This window comes from Tachypleus tridentatus, chromosome 6 (genome assembly GCF_004210375.1).
Source record: "Tachypleus tridentatus isolate NWPU-2018 chromosome 6, ASM421037v1, whole genome shotgun sequence".
NCBI lineage: Eukaryota > Metazoa > Arthropoda > Merostomata > Xiphosura > Limulidae > Tachypleus > Tachypleus tridentatus.
Window position 1 is genome coordinate 119,595,816 of NC_134830.1, and position 24,435 is coordinate 119,620,250.

Here is a 24,435-nt window from a genome sequence, read left to right on the forward strand (position 1 = left end):
TATATTTCTCTCTTAGCAAGCAAAGTCATTTATCTTCGTTAGTTAGAAAAGCTAGACGAAATCATTTAAGGTCTTTTTTCTTTCTCTTACATAGTGCTGCACTTTTATGAATGCTAGAAAACAAAATCAATGTATTTCTTCCGAGAGAAACTTCGCTGTCTCTCTGAAAAGAAATTTAGAATATTTACTCATCCAGAACTCGAGAGCTTAAAATGTGTTTCGGTTTGTAAATGTGTTCGTTGGGTTTTATATTATATTAAAGGAAAAAAATAAACAAATCAGGTTAGAAATGACTTTCCAGTCCACGTTTGGTTCGAAAGTACTGTAGTAATAGAAATGTTCTTTTGTTATTAGCTAAAACCTTAGCTATCACCCGAAGGCAGATCAATAGCAGCATCTAGTGGGAAATCTGAAGAAGTCGATATACGTTTTTGAATTCCTTATTTTATAAAGCCCAATATTAGTTAAAAGCTAGTTATTAGTATATATATGTACATTGTTCCTCTGGAAAATAAAGGACGGAAACAAAGGACACATTAAAGATGTATTCGATTACTCAGATCATATTTAGTCTTGCGAACAATTGTATCGAAAATTGTGTAACGAATATTATAGACTACCCTTGCCATCTAGCGCTGAAAAACGGAACAAATATATATTATCAGGCAAGTGTTTACAATGGTTTTCACATGTTCAACCGACATTAATTTTAGATAAAAACAATTTATGTTAACGTTATTGACATATTTAGATTGTAGAAGCAAAAGTTGGATACGCCTTTGTTATGGTCGAATTTCTTTAAATTTTTGTTAGCAATAATGAAATGGTAGCTTAGGAGATGAAAAGATTTATGTAACAACATAATATAAGCTGGTCAGGATATACGAGTTAGGTTAATAACGTATCTTATAATCTTCTTATCGTAATATTTCCCTTCCAAAGTATATTTTCATCTGAAAACCAGCCTTCATAAACTGAACTTTAGGGTTTTTTTTTCAAATTTAATTTGTTTATAACAGTAGCAAAAAAAGAAATTTAAAATATTATTTCAAAAATATTTCGCTATCGTAAATAAACCATCGAACATCTACGTTTGTTTAACGTATCTACCATTGGTGCAACTAAATAATATAGAATTTCAGTAGTTCATAAATACCATTTAATATAACATGTTCATCAGTCTCGCTTACGTCATTTTTATTAGGCTGAAATTTCTATTTTAATCGATTTTCAACATGAGATAATACCTAATAGTTTTATTGTTAATAGCAGTATCTATATGAAATATCCTCTCGAAGTGCATTCATAATGGAACTTCCGTACGATATAGTATTTATATTGTTGTTTATGTAGATGGTAATGTGAAGTACCTATATTGTTGTCAACAGAAATGGTAGTGTCCAATTTCTATACTGTTGTCCATTGAGATGATAGTTTTTAGTACTTATATTGTTGTCCACAGAGATAGTAGTGTGCGGTACCTGTATTGTTGTTCACGTAGATGGTAATGTGAAGTACCTACATTGTTGTCCACAGAAATGGTAGCGTCAATTTCCTATATTGTTGTCCACCGAGATGATAGTGTGCTCGTCTTCTAAGTTATTCACAGGAATGGTAGTGTGCAGTTCGTTGTCCACATAGATGACAGTGTTCTTTTTTTGTATTGATGCGTTTGTATTGTCATCCATAGAAGGTTAAACACTCATGCCATATACAGTTGTTTTTATACTGTTGTCCATAGTGGTATGATTATGTTTTTATTCTGTATTGTTGTATACAATAGAACATGATGTGTTTCTGTACTGTTGGGTTCAGCAACGCTTCCCACTGGTACAGCGGTATGTCTGCTTACTTAAAACGCAGAAAACCAGGTTTCAAAACTCGTGATGAGTAAAGCATAGATAGCTCAATGTACAACTGTGTGCTTAAATTACAAACAACTATTTTTCGAATGTTTGTATTGTTTATAGAGTGTTGTTTTCGTAGTGCGATCCGTACAAGATTATAATATTGTTTTTGTATTTTTGATCACCGTATATTATAGTGCTTTAATTTTACTATTGCCCACATAAATTCGTTAATGTTGTTTACAGAAAATTGTAGTTTTGCGGTCTCTAGAAATTTATATTGTTGTTTCTGTACTGTCGTCTACAGGAAATTAAAGCGTTTTTGTACTATTGTCTACAGGAAATTAAAGTGTTCTTGTACTAATGTCTACAGAAACTTCTAGTAGTTCTTCTGGACTATTGTTTGGAAATTTGTTTGTAACTTTGGTCATTTACTCTTATATCTCTTCCTTCTTAGCGCACGCAGTTAATTTTGTTCTTGTAATAATTTTCTTTACAATTTTGACAGTATCTAATTTCGTCGTCTACATTAAAAAGAATCCTAATGTTTAATAACTCCCTTGCGTCCTCTATAGGACAGAAAGCTTAGTTTTCCTAAATTTACTAAAATACACTCCCGGGTCTCATAACCCCTACTGGCAAATAATCGTTGTGGTATAGTCACGAAAGAATATAAAAGTTTAACCGAGAGATAAGAAATCATGCTTCTATTCTGTGATCTTTGGAGAAAGAGTACAAATAATTTTAAAAACATTGTTCTAAACGTTTATCGAATAAAAAAATGCATCATTCACAACATTTTATTCATATATACAATTAACGTTCCAACATATTTGGTTAGTGATGAAATGTTTTTTATTTGGCTAAAATAAAAGAATCATTTATTTTATTGAAAACACAAATTAAGATCACGACAAATACAGATTCTTGTGTTAAGAGACATGCGGTAATTGAGTCGCCAGTACTTGCGTTAATTAGCTAATTAAAAACTCTTTGACCACATTCTGTGTGAATTTCATCTAGACTGTATCCACCAAAGTAACCATTAAGCAGTTAGTTATATTGTAACTTTTTAATAATGTCACGACATTTTACAGATTATTAGTAAACAGTGCAATACTTTCCTACACAAAAAATCATATTTTTAATTAAAGATTTGTTCATTCATGTTTTATTTTCGAATGTTGACTGTCCAACATGCAAAGTAATTTTAATTTTACGTTTGTTTGTTTTTGAATTTCGCACAAAGCTACTCGAGGGATATCTGTGCTAGCCGTCCCTAATTTAGCAGTGCAAGACTAGAGGGAAGGCAGCTAGTCATCACCACCCACCGCCAACTCTTGTTTAATTTTATTTATTTTTTTTAAGATTAAAACTATTTTTATGCATCAGAAGATTTGCAAATTTCATATGCGAAATCCTTATAACCTTCAGATAATTATTAAATGCTTCTTAATAAAAATACCTTATATTTTATCTCTAGACGGGTTTGGTCGATTTGAACGACCTCGTAACCACGATAAGAAATAGATCTAAATTACGACATATTTGTTCTTGAGAGACTACAAATTATGACACAAAAGTATCATATGTTTACTCTAAACAGCTTAAATCTTGTAACCTTATACATCTATATGTATTTGTTATTTCTAGTTTATTAACTTTTCAGATGTGTCTAACATTAGAGAAGCTGGAATCTTGCAACGCAAGTGGAACTTTATTTTACTGCATCCAGTAGTATAAAACTGGCATTCACAAAATGATCTGCCTTTGCTTTGTTCTAGTGGACCATCATTTTGTAGAATAAAATTACATTTCGGTTATAATATATTACATATTTATATATATATGTATGTGTGTGTGTGCGTTATTTTTATTTAAAATACGTTGTTAAATTGAAGTTATTTTTCTTAAACTATTTACGAGTAAAAAAGGAAATATAAAAAATAATTATCTCTTCTAGTTACAAATTTTGTACCTCTCTGCTGCTTGACATTAGTTGCTAAGCCTTATCAAATTTCACACATATAAAATGTAAAACCATTTCATTTTAGTTTCCAGATCAACATTTTGAAATAACAAAAATCATAACACCACCGAATTCAACCATAATTTATCAGGCTTTCAACTAAATTGTATTTGATATAAAAGTATCATTTTAAATCACTATTTCGTCTTATCTTTCTTCTCCGCGCCTGCAACCAAAATACATTTTTTCACTCGGAAATGCTTTGCATAGACTAGGAAAACTACGTGCAGGAAATTACGAGCTTTCGATTGGTTATAAACACGTCATAGAGCGAAGTACTTGCACGTAAATAAGCATTTCCAAAAGTAGAAAAGGTGAGCGAAGTCACCTTATCTGATTCAATAAATATATTAATATCTCAGAAGATATTAATATATATTTTATATACTAACTGGCCAATATCGTTAATTTCAGTTTATCATTAGTAAGGAACTATAAAGTTTCTGTTTTGATACCATAAACATCTAATTTGAACAAAAGCTATATTTCACATAACGTGTGACATATACAAATCGATATTAAAAATTTGGTTTAAATTAACTTTTTTTTTAATTTCGCGCAAAGCTATTTGGTGACTATTTGCACTAGCCGTCCCTAATTTAGCAGTGTAAGACTAGAGGGAAGGCAGCTAGTCATCACCACTCACCGCCAATTCTTAGGCTACTCTTTTAACAACGCATAGTGGGATTGACCGTCACATTATAACGCCCCCACGGCTGAAAAGGCGAGCATTTTTGGTTCGAGCGTGATTCGAACCCGAGACCCCCGGATTACGAGTCGAACGCCTTTACACACTTGGCCATGCCTGGCCAAATTAACTGATCTATAATACTACAATTTAATATCTGTATCAGTGTTGCCTCCTAACGGATATAATCTCACCGTGTTCATATATTTCGATAATTTGATATGTTAATTATGTTATTTTTCTATTTTTAACACCATTATTAATGTGATGTAACAAAGAAAGTAAAATTTAAATCTTGTCATGTCTTTGTAAGGCACTTGTTGCAGTGTTTTTGAACTCCTGTTTCAAGTGATATAAGTGGATGAAAGTGGTGAGCCCTCTGATCCCCATTTTAAACCTTGGTAGGTTGGAACAAGTCGGATAAAAACTATTGTAGGTTGGAACAAGTCGGATAAAAAGTATTGTAGGTTGGAACAAGTCGGATAAAACCTATTGTAGGTTAGATCAAGTCGGATAAAAGGTATTGTGGAAGGATACAACAGCAAGACTCGATCTTGCAACTATCTGACAAGAAGACGAAAGTGCGAAGCCACGTTGACTTTCCTCTAAATATATTTTTAATCATCAAATCACTTCATAAACAAGACCCGTTGGGCAGAGACTCATCTTCCACCTAAACAGAAATATTAAGCATGGAGGAGAGAGAGAGGTTTACGGATCACTTACGACCTTAAATAAATATTGTTATTGTTAAATGGGCTTAGGTGAAACCTGAGAAGATAAAATGATGACCAAGTAACTTGGTTAAATTGTTGATGAGGGTAATAAAAGCTGTTTGGAAGATTGTTCCACTATCTTGTATTGATAAGCTTTTGGTAACAATAAAGAAAAGTGTACTGCTGCGTTTATAGAACATTCAAGATAACAGCCCAATCTACATCTTATTCTATATTATGTTTATTGTAATAATGTGCTGTGCTAATAATAGATCGAGCATTATGTTGTGATTGCTCATTGTTTGTGACTCATACATGAGTAGCACTTGTGTAATTCAATAATCATTTCCAATTTTTTATATATTCTTATGTTGTCATATTTCATTACAACAGGTTATATAAGAAGAAGTGGCAGACATTCCACACTACCCGTTTGAATCTAGTCTTTATGTAATGTTAACTTCTCTGGAACTCGAATTAATATACAGAATTTGTCGTTTAGTAATCAACACCACAGGTGTCGCTCTCGTCAGTTATATTTTGCGCATTCTTACTTTGTAGTGTTGAAAGGAGCATGCACATATCATAATGACAGTGGAAGTCTATCCTGAAACAAATGCAACATGAGTACAGCATCCCTTCAGTCTTGAATGTGAGTGAAACTAGCAACTCTGGCTAGATATTGGATGGTCAACTGATGCTGTGCTTTGAGGAATTCATGCAGAGTTAACTTTTGATGTATCATGTCGTTTATGAAGGTTGTTTTGTAGGATATTACTGTCATGTTTATAATAGAACGGGAAGTAACCAGTAGTATCTGAGAGTAGGAAGTAACAAATAGTATCTGAGAGTAGGAAGTAACAAGTAGTATCTAAGAGTAGGAAGTAACCAGTAGTATCTGAGAGTAGGAAGTAACAAATAGTATCTGAGAGTAGGAAGTAACAAGTAGTATCTAAGAGTAGGAAGTAACAAGTAGTATCTGAGAGTAGGAAGTAACAAGTAGTATCTAAGAGTAGGAAGTAACAAGTAGTATCTGAAAATAGGAAGTATTCAGCAGTGTCTGAGAAAAGGAAGTAATCACTAGTGTCTGAGAGAAAAGAAAATAACCTCTAGTGTTGGAAAAATCAGAGAATAACCGTTAGTGCCTAAGAGAATAGAAGATAACCACTAGTGTCTGAGAGAATATAATGTAACCATTATCGTCTGTAAGGACATAATCTAACCACTAATGTCTCAGATAACATGCTGTAACAACTATTGTCAGAAAGGACATAATCTAACCACTAATGTCTCAGATAACACGCTGTAACAACTATTGTCTGAAAGGACATAATCTAACCACTAATGTCTCAGATAACACGCTGTAACAACTATTGTCTGAAAGGACATAATCTAACCACTACTGTCTGAGAAGTCTTTTCGAGTAAACAAGTTCGTACGCTTGAATCGATAGATATCAATTCGTATTAACCTCCATTCAGAAAAAGCCAACTACTTAGAAAAAAAACACCTAAAAATTCAACCCAGTGAGGAGCATAACTAATTAAAGATAATCTTCTTAAGGCAGTATTTAACCCTAAAGATGGTCCTTCAGACATTTTGTGCAACAACACAGCATGCTTTGAGGATAACTCGATCCTAGTTTCGATTACGTATGGTAATACGATAACCTTGTTTTGTTTGTTTGTTTGTTTTTTTGGAATTTCGCACAAAGCTACTCGAGGGCTATCTGTGCTAGCCGTCCCTAATTTAGCAGTGTAAGACTAGAGGGAAGGCAGCTAGTCATCACCACCCACCGCCAACTCTTGGGCTACTCTTTTACCAACGAATAGTGGGATTGACCGTCACATTATACACCCCCACGGCTGGGAGGGCGAGCATGTTTAGTGCGACGCGGGCGCGAACCCGCGACCCTCGGATTACGAGTCGCACGCCTTACGCGCTTGGCCATGCCAGGGCCCTCCGATAACCTTACAGTACAGAGTTAATAAAACGTCGCCAATGTATCTGTGCCCAACATTCATTGCAAGTATAACTTCTGCACTTCACAAATTATTACCTTAAATATGACCATTCTGCTCGTCCTCTTCCTCTTATGTTGAAAAACAAATGTGCAGGATAATATAATACAATAGTGAACTCCCATTAACCAACCAGATCTAGATTCTCAAAAAGAAATGATCAAAGTCTATAAGTATGCCAAGTTTCATCATAGTTTCTTCCTATCTTCACATATTTCCATTGTTAGCATCACACTCTCCTTTGCAAACCTTGAAGAAGCTATGTGGAGTAGGGTTAATTGGTTATATTTTTTCACTCGGAGTGAATTTTCTCAGATTTTATATACGTTACAGACATTAGCTTTGCAATAATACATTGTTTCAAACAGATTACATGTTAAAGGTTAACTATAATTTCGTCTCCCGGTGGTACATTGGTAAGTTTACCATTTCCCGTGGTGAACACACCAGGCAGCCCACTTTGGCTTATAAAACAATAAAAATAAAAATATATAATCCAGAAACCATATTTTCGATGTATAGTTGTATTATGTAAAGTAACTTACCCTATTAGTTTTTTTAACGATACCCACCTTTTTATTTCGTTGGACGAAACTGTTGGAAAAATATAAAGGTGTATTTCGTGTTAGACGAACCAAAAGGTATTGGAATTCATCGATATTATCTTTGTCGTTTCCTTACGAACAGTTACAGATATTTAAACTTTCAAATTTTGTTTAAATTTTCAAAGACATGTTAGTAGTCTTATGATTTTATTAAATTTATAATGTTGATGTTTCTAGCATATTCTGGTCTTTCTCTTAAATATGATTAGAAACAGATTTTGCGTTTTCCTGCTAGTCGCTATTTCAATATTGTATATTGAACAACACTGTGAACTGAACGTAAAAGAGAAGGTTTTGAACATAAGACGAAGAGGACAAAAAAAATTTAACAAAACTGTAATGAAATTGAACAAAGCCGAAAAGAACACCGATTACATAAGTCACTGTGATATCATGTTGACATTGACTGATAATACTCATATTATATATGTGTGTTTGAGTGCGTGGGTGTGTATAGATAAACGAGAAAACAATTGAATTTGAAATTAACCATGGACCAAACATATACAAAACTTTGAAACACATTAAATAGTCTATAAATCAATGTTTTCTTTTCTCCAATTCCACATGGGGACAAACATGATTCACTGGTCAGCGTAGATTCGTGGTTGGCGTTCTGTTGTTATAAAACCATGATCCGCACACTGAGGCCGTAGTGCGTTGTAAAAGTAAAGGTCAAATCACATTATTCAATTAAAATAACCCAGGACTTGGCGGTGGGTGCCATGAAATAGATGACTTATCACCAGTCCTTTAGTTCAAAATTAGGCACGTCTGGCTTTTTATGTCTTTCGGTGAATTTCAGAAACAAATAATTTTTAGGCTCACATGGGCAGAAAGTATCAGTTAACATATCCGGCTGCGTAATACAAGGTTCAAGGTTCGATCTACCGTGTGCTATTACGCACAATATGTAGCTTCAGTTCTTGGTTTGTTTTCTTTTTTCAAAATTAATCCTTTTGCTCATTCAAGAGTTACCATTTAGGCGGCAAGTGCTACTGAACGGTTGTACTTCTTGTGGCCACAATCTCTAAATGTGCCACTGTTGATCCCATGCGATGTTTAACGTTAACTCCCCCCACACAGACACAGGGGAATGGGTAAGATGTTTGCAGGAAATTTATTCTAAACCAAAACTTCTTCATAGGCTATCTGAGCTTTGTACAGTATGAAGAATCGAATCCCGGATTTTAGTATTGTAACTCCTTAGACTTACCTGTGACTGTGGGGCATTCGTACAAATAATTTAGTAAGAACTAAAACAAATAACTTCTGCAACATAGTTTTATGATTAAAGTGATGTCGTTTCGTTTTGAAAATATTTTTCTTGTCCTCCGGTGTTCAGAGAAATATATTTGATGAGACTACAGTTGTACAAAATGAGTTCTTGATATCGAACCATAAGACGTGAAAAAGATTATTAACGAACAAAGGTTATATCTTTATAAACTAATATCAAATTGTAACAGAACCTCATGTCTGGTTCCCACCAAGGAACAAGATATACACTTATATAGACGACGCTGGTGGTTCGTTTAAAACACAGCTTCAAAAATGTTTATACCGGAACGGACTGAGGCTTCAGACAAGGCCACTAGGGTCTCTGATTGTTGTGGTTTGTTTCGAATTTTCCTGCAAAGCTACACGAGGACTGTCTGCGCTAGCCGTCCATAATTTTGCAGTGTAAGACTAGAGGGAAGGCAGCTAGTAATCACCATCCACCGCCAACTCTTGGGCTACTCTTTTACCAACGAATAGTAGGATTGACTGTAACATTATAACGCCCCCACGGCTGAAAGAGCGAGCATGTTTGGTGTGAGGGAGATTCAAATCAGCGACCCTCGTATTACGAGTAGAGTGCCTTAACCACCTGGCCATGACGGACCCTCATTTTTATGTTTGATTTTAATTAACACATACTGCTGCCAACTAGGTATTGTTATGTTATGCTCATGTATGATTTTAGCTAACACAGACTGCCTGTTTGTTTCGTTTTATCTTTTTTAAAAAGTCTTGAAAATATGATTTCCTCTTCACTTTCATTTCATAGCCTTCGACAGAAAAGCTCCAAAACATTTCCAATTATTATTTTTAACTCACTGACATCTTTTAGATTCTGAACTGTAGCGCCCCCACTAGGCTTAGCGGTACGCCTGAGGACTTATAACACTAAAAATCGAATTTTCATGCCTGGAGTAGGCAGAGTACGAATAGTCCATCGTGTAACTTTGAGCTGAACAACAATACAATTTGTTTTTCTATTAATCCGTCAGCTGGCGCCCCCTGATGGCGCAGTGGAAAGTCTAAACAAATAATAAACCCGTGATGATGAGAAACCCGCTTGAAGTAAAAATGTGTTCTCAAGACGGCTGGTGTGGGTATTAAAACTTTAATTAACATGAATTACATAACAACGTTTTGTCCTGAAGGTGACCTGAGATGGTCTAAAGTTGTTCTCTACTTCATTTTAATTAAATTTTTAATACGCACACCAGTTGTTTTGAGAATTCAAGTAAATAAATCATACTGTTGTGCCCTTTAATATAACCTTAACATATCATTTATAATACGATACTACTTGATTTTTTGTTAGAGGAAATGAGTTCTGTGCTTAATGCCAAACATATTAGGCTTACGTATGTTTCCAGCAGTATCAAAGAAAATAATTTAGATAATGTAAGAACCAATATCGACGTTTTTATTATTATTATTTTTTTCATTTTCGTTATTAATAAAACGTTGTTATTAATAATGTTCGTTTTACTCAATATCACAGACTAGGAGAATCCAAACGTTGATGTTGTTAAATTTTTGGAATCTGTGTTTTAAGGGATCGCTTATATATTATAATAACGTTATTATTTACGTACACAAAACTTCTGGAACAAACAGGATAAATCGAACTGAGGGTATGGTAGAATTTTTAGTTTCACTTGGTGGGGCATCTGTCACTAGCTGAACAGGTTTGAATTTTCACACGTAACATTCGAAAACTATTTACATTTCAGTTATCTAGTTTTATGATTTACAGACCATAAATCTAGTCAATGAAAGGCTAGCTTGTGTTGTTATTGTTTATAGATTCTGTATTTTAAGAAATTTCTTTAATGCTCTGATAAACTTTCACAGACAGAGAAAAAGATAGTCTAAAGAAATTGGATAATCTTGTATGATAGGACATTTGAAAACAAACTCATTTTTGAAATTCTCGAAAGGTGGCATCACATACAAGGAGGTGGGTAGTAATCTGTGGAAACGGCTGTTCATTATGGCATGTGACGTTTTGTGTTGTAGAAGAATGGTTTATTGAATTGTCTATTTATCTGTTTGATGACGGGTCTGTTGATCTGTTTATTGATTCATCTGTTAATCTGTTTATTGATTGATAGTTTCTGTGACGTTACATCCCAATAAGATGTTCGTTACTACCCCTCCACCAGTGGTTTTACTGAACCTATACATGAGGTTTCCACTGAGAATGAAGAATAAGATGTTGTACTCTATGACAACTGAAATGTTAAAATTAGTAATATACATAATTTCGACAGAGACTTTACGAATTACTCTCCTAGCTCACCAGATGAGTTCTGGTATAAAACGAAAGGCTTCGTCGACAGTAGCGAGATACTATTAAGTTTCTTCTCATTGTAAACCCGTAGTACAGGGCTTGTAAATAAATAGCTTCAGATAAGTGTTTTTCCAATCTCTTTATGATGTTTACCACAAAGCTACCAATCAAGCCGATACTCATGTTGATGTTACCTAGAGGAAAGTTAAAAAGATAAAATGTTATTTGATAGCTTCTTTGACTTCAAACAGACCTTACTGACAGCCAATCGTTGCTATGTAATAGTGACAGTTTCTTAATGTTGCACTATTGTTTATTGAAACCTCACACCAAATTTCTTATCAAAAGAATACATTTCTCTCCTAAGTATTTCACGAATAATGTAAGGAACAGTTATCTTCTAACTTATGTAGTTACTAATATAGCTATAGATAAAAGAACATCGTAAGTAGCAGAAATAGAGCTATCTACTACTATGGTTAAAAAAAGGCTGACACCGTTCTACTCTTATGGATGTAAAGATTTTTTTTTATTTCTATATGTTAACAAACAGGAATACGACTTTCCGTTTGTTATGACGAAAAATCCACTTGAAGTAAAAATGTATGTTAAGATGGCTGGTTAACAAAGAACCTTGTTAAACTTGAGGTGATATAAGAACGTTGTTCTCTACTTTATTTTAATAAAAGTTTTAATACCCATACCAGCTGTCTTGAGACACATCTTTCTGTTTCTGTGTGTACAGACAGATAGGGTTACATCTTTCCATTTTGTGGTTACAAACAATGTTGCATCATTCCATTTGTGTGGTTACAACAGGGTTACATCTTTCCATTTATATGTTTATAGAGAAGGTTACAATTTTCTATTTGTTTCGTTACTCACGGGGCTACATACTTTGACTTGTGTGTTTACAGACAGGGTTACTTCTTTCCATTTATGTGTTTGTAGAGAAGGTTACATTTTTCTATTTGTTTTTTCGTTACTCACGGGGTTACATCTTTTCATTTGTGTTTACTAACAGGGTTACATCTTTCTTTTTGTATGATGACAGACAATGTTATATTATTCTATTTCTGTGGTTACAGATAGGGTTACATCTTTCCATTTTTATGTTTACAAACACGAGTACATTTTTCCATTTGAATGGCTATAGACAGGGTTACATCTTTATTCTCTTATGGACAGAAACATGGTTATATTTCTCCATTTAAGTAAGTTACAAACATTTTGTTTGTTTGTTTTTGAATTTCGCACAAAGCTACTCGAGGGCTATCTGTGCTAGCCGTCCCTAATTTAGTAGTGTAAGACTAGAGGGAAGGCAGCTAGTCATCACCACCCACCGCCAACTCTTGGGCTACTCTTTTACTAACGAATAGTGGGATTAACCGTCACATTATAACGCCCCCAAGGCTGAAAGGGCGAGCATGTTTGGTGGCGACGTGTATTCAAACCCGCGACCCTCAGATTACGAGTCGAACGCCTTAACCCACCTGGTCATGCCGGGCCCGTTACAAACAGGAGTAAGTTTTTATATTTTCTTAAGTTAAGTCTGTTTAATTTAGAGCAAAATTACATTGAGGCATCTGTTGACCTCAAGCTAAGAAACAGGGTTTCGTCTATATATTTCTTTAAATGCTTGGGTTATAGTCAATTACTGATAAACTATGTTTATAAAAAATATAGCTTTCGTTACAAAACTAAACTACAATGTGCAACTTATGTTTTTTATATTTTATAGTTTTAAATACACCCATAATTTAATATTGCATGTTTTACAAATGCCTTGCTGATTAAAGTATGGCCAGTTTTAGTAAGCAATAACAAATTAAACATTGTATAGAAATGATCGTGACACTTGGATGAATAAGTACTTCTATTAAGAAAACAGTTTCATTACCTTGAGACTATTATCCAAGAAAACGAGTTGTTTGTATATGTTACATATAAACTTCCGAAATTAATAGGATATAAACATTTCCATAGACTCAATCAATAATACATTTGCTGTCTTCCCTTTTGTTGGCCCTTAAATATTTAATGTTTTATTTCACTGACTCTTCGAAAAATTACAAAGACTCAAGTTGTTAAAGCATCTATAAGCAAGCTACTGCATTTATATTCCTGTGAAATTCGCAGAGTAAATTTGATTTAGGATTGCCCATAGCTAGAAAATATCAAGTCTACACTCATGAATTAGCTTTAGCCAAGGACTTGATGGTTTTATAGGATTAAACTCGAAGATCTTTCAAATTTTGTTTCTTTGTCATAACTCTGGCTTCTTTCGTTGTTATATTCTACGCAAACAGGTCTTCAAATTAAGGCAATATGTCATCTAATTTTTTTTTCTATTTTGTGTAAAAGTTTGAAAGGGTTATTTTACGTGAGTTTTTAGTTTGTTTTTTTTATTTTAACTAAGTTAGAAACTTCGTTTCCATCATACTGATGAACTTAACTGTCCATTTTCTATTATTGTTTTTTAATTGAGGTATGTTCGTTAATTTTCTATTACTGTTTTTTATTGAGGCGTGACTGTCAATTCTCTATCATTATTGTTTATTGAGGTGTGCTCGTCAATTCTCTATTATTATTTTTTATTGAGACGTGATTGCCAATTCTCTATAGTTGTTATTTTTATTGAGGCATGATTGTCAATTGTCTATTATTATTTTTGATTGAGGCGTGTTTGTCTATTTTCCATTATTTTTCATTCATAATTAAAACCACTGATAAAAAGAGAAATAAATAAAATAATTAATTGATTCATCAACTAATGTTCCTGTAGTGGACGATCCCATCACAATCAACTAACGAATAATTCGAGCACTTAGTCAACTGTAAACTGACTTTCTAAAACTCAGAAAAGTGGGCGGAGCAACGCAGTGATTTGACGTTAACAATTTTCCATTAAGGGCCAAATTAGGGAGATCTTAAATAAAACTACAAATAAAATCTATGGCACAGAAATAAAGCACTCACTGTTAGAATGTGTGAGTGATTTAGGAAAAAAATAGAACGTTATTTGTTCGGATAGTTGCTACGTCACATAAAATAGACTGTATTGAGGGGAACATGGTATCTATAGAGCTTAGACGTTTGTTTTGTTTGACAGGTTTATAAATCAGGTAAAATCGATAAAAGAAAACTAAACAGCGAATTAAAATATTTGTCATGCAACGATTTTTTTAACTTAAATTATCAACGGTCCCTTATTATGTTTCATTCCAATAGAGTGAGCTCTACCAGTTTAAAAGCTTTTTAACTTGAACAAAGTAAAATTGCTATTTAATTAAAAGTTTTGATTTACTTTTTTTGGCAAACTAACTATTTAAAGAGCATATAAACTACAGTCGCTCGATTGAGAAAAGGTAAGTTTAAGGATTTAAAACGCTAAAATCCAGGGTTCGATTTTTCCCCGCGGTGAAGAAACCACAAATAATCCACTGCATAGCTTTGCGCTTAAAAACAAACACTATAAGCTACACCGACTAATAAATTCTGTAAGTCATTTTCGTTTCTTTGTTTTCTTTACTGAACACAACAACACAGATTCCCGTTTCTCAACTAAACATATTGTCAAACAAAATACACTGTATCTTAAATCATAAAGTTTTTATCCTGTATTTCTAGTATCATGTTAGTAGTCTCAAACATTGTTTATAATTTTTGTTGGTTTATTCCTGTGTTTGACAAGATGGAAGTATCAGAGGATATTTCTTTGTTGTATTTCATACAAAGGGTCTCTAGCCGTCCCTAATTTTGATGTTGTACAACAGCACCCACCGCAATCTCTGCAGCTTCTTTAGTTGCGTAGTGGGATTTGACCATCACTCTTATAACGCATCCAAGGCCCAAGATACAGAACACGATTTTGCAGCAACGAGCTGTAAGCCATGGATTCACAGTCCAGCACGCTAGTCACTATCCTACATCTGGCTCTAATGGGAAAGATAGAAAGTAGTTAGCATTCAGCTGACCGAGACGAACAACCACAAAATAAAAGAAAATTCCTCTACATGACTTAGATGTTTGTACACGAAGACATGTTGCGTTATAATAGTTCAGATCAAAACTATTCATTTATTTTGAAACATTACAAACGAGGGAGGGTCGAGGAAGGAGACGTGTAGCAGTACCTTCCCTTATCCCCATCTCCGTTTAGCCATCCGGGTGTGTAGGAAACGTACAAATAAAACAGATACTGTGTCTAATGAAATGATAAATTACTTTTCTAATAAAAGTAGCATATGGCAGAAGAATGTTACTTATTTTGGTCCAGTATTTTTACAAGTTTGTATTTCATAAAACTCTTAGCTCCATTCCATTTACACAGTAAACCTGAAGACTCCCCCAAGATTGTTTGTTTGTTTGTTTTTGAATTTCGCACAAAGCTACTCGAAGGCTATCTGTACTAGCCGTCCCTAATTTAGCAGTGTAAGACTAAAGGGAAGGCAGCTAGTCATCATCACCCACCGCCAACTCTTGGGCTATTCTTTTACCAACGAATAGTGGGATTGACCGTCACATTATAACGCTCCCACGGCTGAAAGGGCGAGCATGTTTGGCGCGACGGGGATGCGAACCCGCGACCCTCAGATTACAAGTCGCACGCCTTAACACGCTTGGCCATGCCGGGCCCTACCCCCAAGGTAGCTTGATATCCAGGTGTCTACGTAAGGCTTTACGAAAATAATACAAAGCGATACGTTGTGTAGAAACTTAAAGACTTTTTTATGGTTTTTCTTAACGTGTTATTGGAGGTTAAAATGCAGGTTTACAACGTTGAAAAGTAGGTTTCGATACCCGCTGAAGGACAAGTAGCAGCCAACAACAGGAAGTTTGGGTGAGGTTAAATAAAAAATGAGTTATTTAAAAATTGAATTTAAACATGGTATAAACTGAGTAAGATCACCTAAGCATACATTAGGTTGCGCAGCCTTTTCATAACAGGTTTCATTTGAAGACTATATCTTTTTATAGAGATATCACAACCACCGTCATTGTGAAACGTATATCCACAAGTCGTATTAGTAGATTCGGAAACTGGGAAAAGTGATTTTTAGCATCAACGATAAAAACAAACCACGTGGTTTAATAACTCACTCCAGCATAAAAACTAAGAATTTGGAATATTTCACAAGGATACATTATAGGGAAGGGAATGCGTTGAAACACTGAGTTCTGTGACTTTCAGTAAAAGTTTTGGTAATTTATTGATACTGATAGATAATATTTGTGATAACACTGAAGATGACTTAAAAATGAAATGATCTGAAGTAATTCTTATACACGCATTAACTATTTTTTTTAGTAACTACACATATATTGTCCTATTCTGGTGATTACAATAGACACACAGACGTCCCACATCCCTTTCTAGACGCCAGCATAGTCACATACGTTTTGTTCAAGTGACTAATATGGACACACATATGTCCAATGTCCCTTTTTAAATACTAGTATAGTCACATATGTTTTATTCGAGAGCCTGATATGGACATATACATGTCCCATATCCCTTTCTAGATACCAGTATTGTCATATATGTTTTATTCTAGAGATTGATACGGACATATACATGTCCCATATCCCCTTTTAGATACTACTATAGTCACATATGTTTCGCTCTACAGATTGATGTGGACATGTATATGTCCCCTTCTAGAGTTTTCTATGGACACATATATGATGTAGGCTATATAGCCTTTATTTTAGCCTTAAAGAGTATCATATTAATCACAAATAATTTTGAAATTTTGTACAACTATTAATAAAATGTATTCCCAGAGTTCACCAGTTTTAACTAAGTAATGTTAAAACATTTGTCGTTTTCTGTTATACATCTCAACATAAATGTGATATCGAGAGAAAGTGAGTTATCCATTTATAAATGTGTCAGAAGAAGAATGCATTTTGTTGGTAGCGCCCTCTATCTCTATATAAACATGATAGTACTATTGTTTTATCTGTTGTCTGTCCGTGTAACTACTTTGTAAGATGTGGATGGTCCTTCAGCAAGTCGGTTTTCACTTAAAGTTTTTCAGTTTTTATGGCTGTTTGGGTTGCTTTTTTTATCACTACTTCGCGCCCTATAGATATATCATTATCAAATGTGATATGGAGGCTCATTTCGGGTCCATGGGGGAAATACATACAAACTTTCAGTTTTCTGTCTTGCAGCTTTTATAAGCGTTTTTTAAAAAATTACATATAAGTGAAGCAACTTTTCACATTATAGCATAACCTTTCATTAATCATGTACTTCCATAACTTCTGTTCAAGGGTCGGGTACTACAGCTACTAAAAAAGTAATAACATATATATCAAACTACATATCGTGAGGTACATACTCTAGTAAGACATATTTAATACTGGGAGTTTTTAAAAATTAACTCCAATGTTTTCCTGGGAAACAAGTATTCATACATTTTAATTATTATGTGATATCATTTATATTTTAAATATCCAAACCTCTGGGGTAAAAAAAATAAAGTTGTAACATTTATTTGAGTCTACATTTTTGTATATTCAATTAGATAATCTTTTAACAGTATGAAATATTAAATATATGTTTTTAATTTCTCACAGCTCAACAAAACACGTTGCTAGTCCAGTTGTACAATAATATTCGTTTTGATGAGTTTTCCTGCCTTTTTTTTTTCTTTTGTATTTTCAACGGAGTTTTTAATAGAACCTTGTTTTAGGCTTATTATGAAACGTCGCGGCTTTAAATTACAACATTCAACAAGACTTATTTCAAAAGTTTGCGCAATTCCAGTAACAATCACCATTTGTTACTGAGCGACTCAGTTTTTATTGGAAAATACTTTAAAACCGCATATATTTTGTCAAAAACAAAAAGAAGTTCAGAAATATGCAACATGAAACCGTTTTAGATGTTTGACAAGTTCCTTTCTGATTGCAACCTATGGTTGAGATTCAGTGAAATCGTTATATCGTATGACGTTCATCTCAAATATAATGGTTCTTATTTGAATAATTGTGAAACCAGCGATCGAAAGGTTTTATGGAAATAGGCCTGGGCTTTTATCCTCGCGATGAATTCAAAAAATGTATCATAGTTGTAGTATCATGAGCAAATTTTTGTTTAAAACAAATAAAAGAAGTTATTTCAAATAAACGTGTGAAATTTTATACCATAATAATAAACTTTGACAAATAAAGTAAAGAAATTAAGATTGAAGAAAAATATAATTATATAGCAGTGTTAGTACAAACTGTATATCCCGATATTATAAGTAAATTAAGCGTTTATAGTGGTATTGAAAATAAAGGTATTTAAAGTTACATTGAAAATAAAATGTATATACATTATAACTTTGATATAGAAGCTCTACCGATGATATAAGATTACAGATGTAGAGAAATTCACGTTGCAAGTATGGAAGACAGGAATTACAAGTAAGTACATCGCGGCCCGACATGGCCAGGTCGTTGAGGCACTCATAATCCGAGGGTCGCATGTTCGAGTCCCCGTTACACCAAACATGTTTTTCCTTTCAGCAGTGGAAGGCGTTATTATATTACGGTCAATCTCACTATTCGTTGATAAAAGAGTAGCCCAGCAGTTGGTGGTGGATGGTTATGACTAGCTGCCTTCCCTCTAGTCTTACACTACTAGAATAGGGACGGCTAGCACAGATAGCCCTCGAGTAGCTTTGCGCGAAATTCAAAAACAAACAAATCCCCCCTGGTGGCAGAGCGGTATTTTTGCTAATTTACAACGCTAGAAACCAGGCTTCAATACCCATGTTGGGGACAGTAGCACAGATAGATTTTTGTGTGGCTTTGTGCTAAATACAAAACAACAACACTTCACGTCACCTTCCAATTTTACGTTCTTCACTTTATTACCTTTTATTTTTCTCCAGTTATTCATTTTTTTGTTCACTGGATCTTACACCAACAATTTCTATGTCGACTTCTTACTTCATATATTAACATTTGTTACTTAAGAAGAGTTCTCTTTATATCAGTTCATGTGTTTTCACTTTACCCATAACATTTTACAAAATTACGTTCGTGACAGTAAAAAGTTGAAGTCTTACATTCTCGGATTATATCAGAAACTGTAAAGGTGGTGTCGAAACCCCTTTGTATAAATATCTGAATACAAGATATGTGCAACATTACTAACTGATGGACCAATCGGTGCAACATTTTCAGCTCTTTTAATAACGAAAAACTGTCACTTGGTGCCCCACAAATAATTTTGCCCCAATTGTTAATAATCCGGAACTAAATTTGCCAATGTTAAATTAACATAACAAGGCTGAAAGTCCTATAATTAGATGTGTCTTCCTTTCCAAAACATGTAGTATAAGGCTAGTAGTAAAACTGAGTATACTTCGATAGGAAGCCCTTGTAGCTGTGGAGTTAGCCCTCTAGCCTAGTTTACGATGTGAGATGCCTTGAGTTTGACTCCGAACTATGACAGAGTTGAATAGAACAGAAACAATTACTTCCAAATGATGATCACCTCATAGTTCTGAGAAAAGGACCAAATACGGACATCGTTTATAAGACGGTGGAAGTATTTGGTTAAGTTGTGCCTTAATGACATCCGCTAGCGGTTTAGGGCTATTTTTTTTTTTTTTGGTAGAGCACTTTCTTGGAGAGGAAGAAACCTCGAATTTGATATGGAACTGAAGAAATATTAGTAAAAAAAACAAGAGCAATTAAGATTACCACAGAAGTGCAATGATATTAGAACATATGTAATCAGCGCCACCTACTGATGTAATTAAGATTACCACAGAAGTGCAATAATATTAGAACATATGTAATCAGCGCCACCTAATGATGTAATGCAGCAAGAATGTCAAAATTATACATGTTTGTTTTCTTTCAAAAGGAGTCATTCGGAACCATTAAATATGAGGCAAAAAGTGTAGGAAAGCGTTATTTGAAAGAAAAGATGAAATACCTATAGATGAAAGACGGTGAATAATTTTTGGAACTTACTTAGATGTGGAAGTGTTCCTATTGTCATGGAAACGAACGAGCTTTGAATCTAGGCTAATATATTCAACCAGAAGCTCGAGTTGAAAATGAATATGAAAATCGGAGTATTTTTTCATAAAAGTTTGTTTGTTATGCACAAGGCTACACAATGGTTTATCTATGCTGTGCCTGCTAAGGATATCGAACCCTAGTTTTAGCTTTACAAGGTTTAATAAATCTTACCGCTGAGCTGCTGTGGGCTTTGAAAAGAAAATGCAGTTTCTATTAGATTTTACATTTTATTTTAAACCATGTCTTATCCGTTATAATTATTAGGACAAAACACGTTAAAAATAGTAAACTAACTTAAACAAACTAAAGTAGTTTAAAACTAACTAACTTGTATTTATTAGCAAACTATGTTGTACGAAGTAACAAACTAGCCTGTTTGAAGTAACATATTAACTTAAATCGAACTAAATACAAAGAAAATAGCATGTACAAACTAACAAGCGCAAACTAGATAATACGAACTAAATATATATATAAAACTAATCATCCCAAGCGAAATATCCATAAAACTAAAACATACAATCTAAATAATACAAATAATATAAAACGAACTTAATATACAAAACTAACAACTCAGATGAAATATCCAGAAAACCAGCAGGTGCCAACTAACTAATACAACTAAATATATATAAATAATCAACTCAGACAAGATATCCAGAAAACTAACAGATACAAGCTAACTAGTAAAAGAAAGCTGTAAAAAACGGGCTACAACAAACTCCAGTGAGTAATACAAATGAAAAAGTAAAAAGAACTGCGTTCTGGATTCATCACATCTTACATTCGTATCAATGTTGTTGTTGTTTTTATCAAATAAGAAAACCACAAAGTTTCGAGTTCTTTGTTGGACCGTCACTGATGTCTTATCCTCTTAGCAGTCCTCACAGATGTCACGAACAATCAGTCATCTTCCAACAATTCCCTCGAAACGAAGAAAACGTTTGAAGATCTTGACTTTCACATTTCTGAACCAGTTCGGTTCTCATCATCTAAACACATCAGGATATCGATCTCATGTCGTTCTGTTGTCGTTTCTCTAAGATTGATCTCTTCTGTTGTTAGTATGGATAAACAAAAGTACTGTTTGTTATAAATGGATACATTATACCCACAAATCTTTAATTAACAACAGCAAAACTCGTTAATGGAAGGTAAAATTATTAGAAATTGCAAAAACATATGATACATAGATATACCTCATTATAAGTCATTATACTTGAAGAAGATAAAAATAGGATTATCAGTCAAAGTACCTGAGGAAAGCCTCAGTACACAACTATCACATAATATACCTAAAGAATAGGCCTCAGTATACAGTTAATATACCTAAAGAAGGTCTCAATATAGAATTTTCAGTCATTGTACCTAAAAACGGCCACTGTATAAAGTTATCAGTCAATACAATTAAGCAAGGCCTCAGTATAGAATTATCACTAAATTTACCTAAAGAAGGTTTCAGTATAAAAGTCGTCTCCCTGTCTGTAAACGGTCTATAACATTCCACTACAATCAAAGCTCTAATAGTATATCTTGTAGTACCAATACTACCTATTAAAACATTTAAACGATTGACAAATCGTAGACTTTGATGTAAGTGCATTTTATTCGTTGTTTTTCAAAATCTACAACCGTCACTCAACATGCAGTACGTTAGTATCCGAATGTTAGCTCCAAACTTTGTTTTGATCTACTATAACATTTGGATGAAATATTCTGTCCTAAAACACGTAGCTCGCCAATGCTGAAGTTATTGGCCATAACTAAAACAGGCTTCCATTTTCCACCTCGGTAATATGTCAGGCTTAGGAAGTTCTTTATGTAGTGATTTAGAACTATGTTCTCACACCTTAATACTGAGTAATGTGTAGTTATTACCACTTGATACTTCTGTCACGGATTCGCCAACCTACAACCAATAGTAATGTGTAGCCATTACCACTTGATACTTCTGTCACGGATTCGCCAACCTACAACCAATAGTAATGTGTAGCCATTACCACTTGATACTTCTGTCACGGATTCGCCAACCTACAACCAATATTAAACCTTATCTTTCAAACGTTTTGCATCATTACTTGAAGTAATGGACTTTTCAAACCGTTCTTATCGGTCCGTTAACTATATTTTGAAAGTATATGCGACACCTCCAGTACTCAAATACATATTTGTTTGTAGCGAAAGTAAGGTTCAACTATTATGTTTTTGTTTGTTTGTTTTTGCTTCCTGAAAAACAGAAAATGGAATATTTGTTTGTAGCGAAAGTAAGGTTCGACTATTATGTTTTTGTTTGTTTGTTTTTGCTTCCTGAAAAACAGAAAATGGAATATTTTTTTCCAGATGTGTCAAAGAAGAACCATTGCTATTAATGTTGGTTGGTGTTCACTCCTCCTTGGTTCATGAAGCTTAATGGACAGTTAAGAGTGATAAAATATCCATTGTCGTAGCAAACATTAACATGTACGATTAAAAAAGTCACACATCTGAAGTTACATTACATCTTTTAATACTAATCCTTAGTTTTGTTATTCCAAACGTTAAGTAAGAGCCTCCATTACTCAGTCTTTTTGATAATTCCAAACATTGAACAGACTATTTTACTAATTTACCTTTTGTGATTTCAAACTTTTATTGCTCCATATTTTTGTAACTAAAATAATCAATAAAACTACATTCATGTATTTATAATTACAAACATTAAATGTAAACCTTCAGTATTTTATGTTTCTAATAACTCTAGCTCCTAATTTTAGCTTCTTTACACAACATTGGCAAGTGTTATCAAGAAACAGCCCATCGTAACGATTGTCAGATATTACTAATATTTACGAATTAAAAGTAGCAGAAATGTGTAGTAATTTTAAAGTTAATAACTTTTAAATCGATTTATTTTCATAAAGTGATAGTAACAGTTTCTGTTTTCTAAAACAGGTAACTACGAGTGTTGAGCAGACAGTGTAAGGTTTACCACAGAACTAAACACGTGACAACAGAAGACCCTGATCTGTGAGACAAGGACGTGGAAGCTGTTTGACTCTTCATGTTGAAGAATACTGATTAATTCCTCTCTTCGATACTGTCAATTAGACGAACGAATATTATTTGAACTGAAGATTTTATTTGATATGAAAACGGATTGTCGTGAATGTAAACACGTCATTCGTTGCTTAATGAATAAAGGTAAATATTATATGTTGTTGATACCCGTTCACTAACATTTTTTTTATTTAATTCATTGGAACTTGCATCATTTCATTTGTAAACAGAATTTCTAAAAACGTTTTATTTGTACATAAGATCCTAATGTGTTTTGAATTACACATAAAATGGATGCAAGACAAATATCCGAAGTTAGTTTGTAAAAACAAAAAAAAAAAGTTTCGCACGTGTTTTTTGTCTTAAGTTATCTTCTTTAATCACATCTTAACTGTAATTTGTGTGAAATGTTAATACTTGCCATTAGAAACCAGAGTATTCGTTTCATCCAAGTTATCATTGATGGTTCGGTGATGATTCAACAAATGTTTCCACATTAACTTGGAGATCACTATGGAAACAAATACGTACCACCAGATGACATAGCAGAAGCAAATAATAAATGCAATAAGAAACATTAAGATTTGTTCGACTATGACTATATACACGTCTATAGTTTTTCCTTGCTTTAACCTGAATGATTTCACTAAAAGTTTATTAAAAATTTAAAGATTATTACCTTACTACTGAAGCAAAGAATGCCGTAAGTCATGAGTCTGTAACAAAACAAATAGGTACTTAGAATATTAAGGTTAGTTTTGTTTATCACAGAGACCATGGCTGCAGACAAGACATTCAAACAAATGGTTTACATTCAATATGAATTATAAAATCTCTAATTTTTCTGCTACTGTCTTGTTGATATTACACATTTTTATTTTTATTTTCA

The 24,435-nt window shown here is 33.6% G+C and overlaps 1 protein-coding gene across 4 annotated transcripts in view; it reads left to right on the forward strand.

The window, feature by feature from the left end:
- Positions 1 to 24,435, forward strand: part of LOC143253443 (synaptotagmin-7-like) — a 219,226-nt gene that overhangs the window by 166,347 nt on the left and 28,444 nt on the right. For 3 of the 4 annotated variants that reach the window (XM_076507341.1, XM_076507344.1, XM_076507342.1), the window contains exon 3: positions 23,442 to 23,690. The gene's annotated coding sequence lies outside the window, so the exon portion shown is untranslated. Of the gene's footprint in view, positions 1 to 18,847; positions 18,897 to 23,441; positions 23,691 to 24,435 lie in introns of those variants that run through there. The other variant, XM_076507343.1, reaches the window with a different exon arrangement.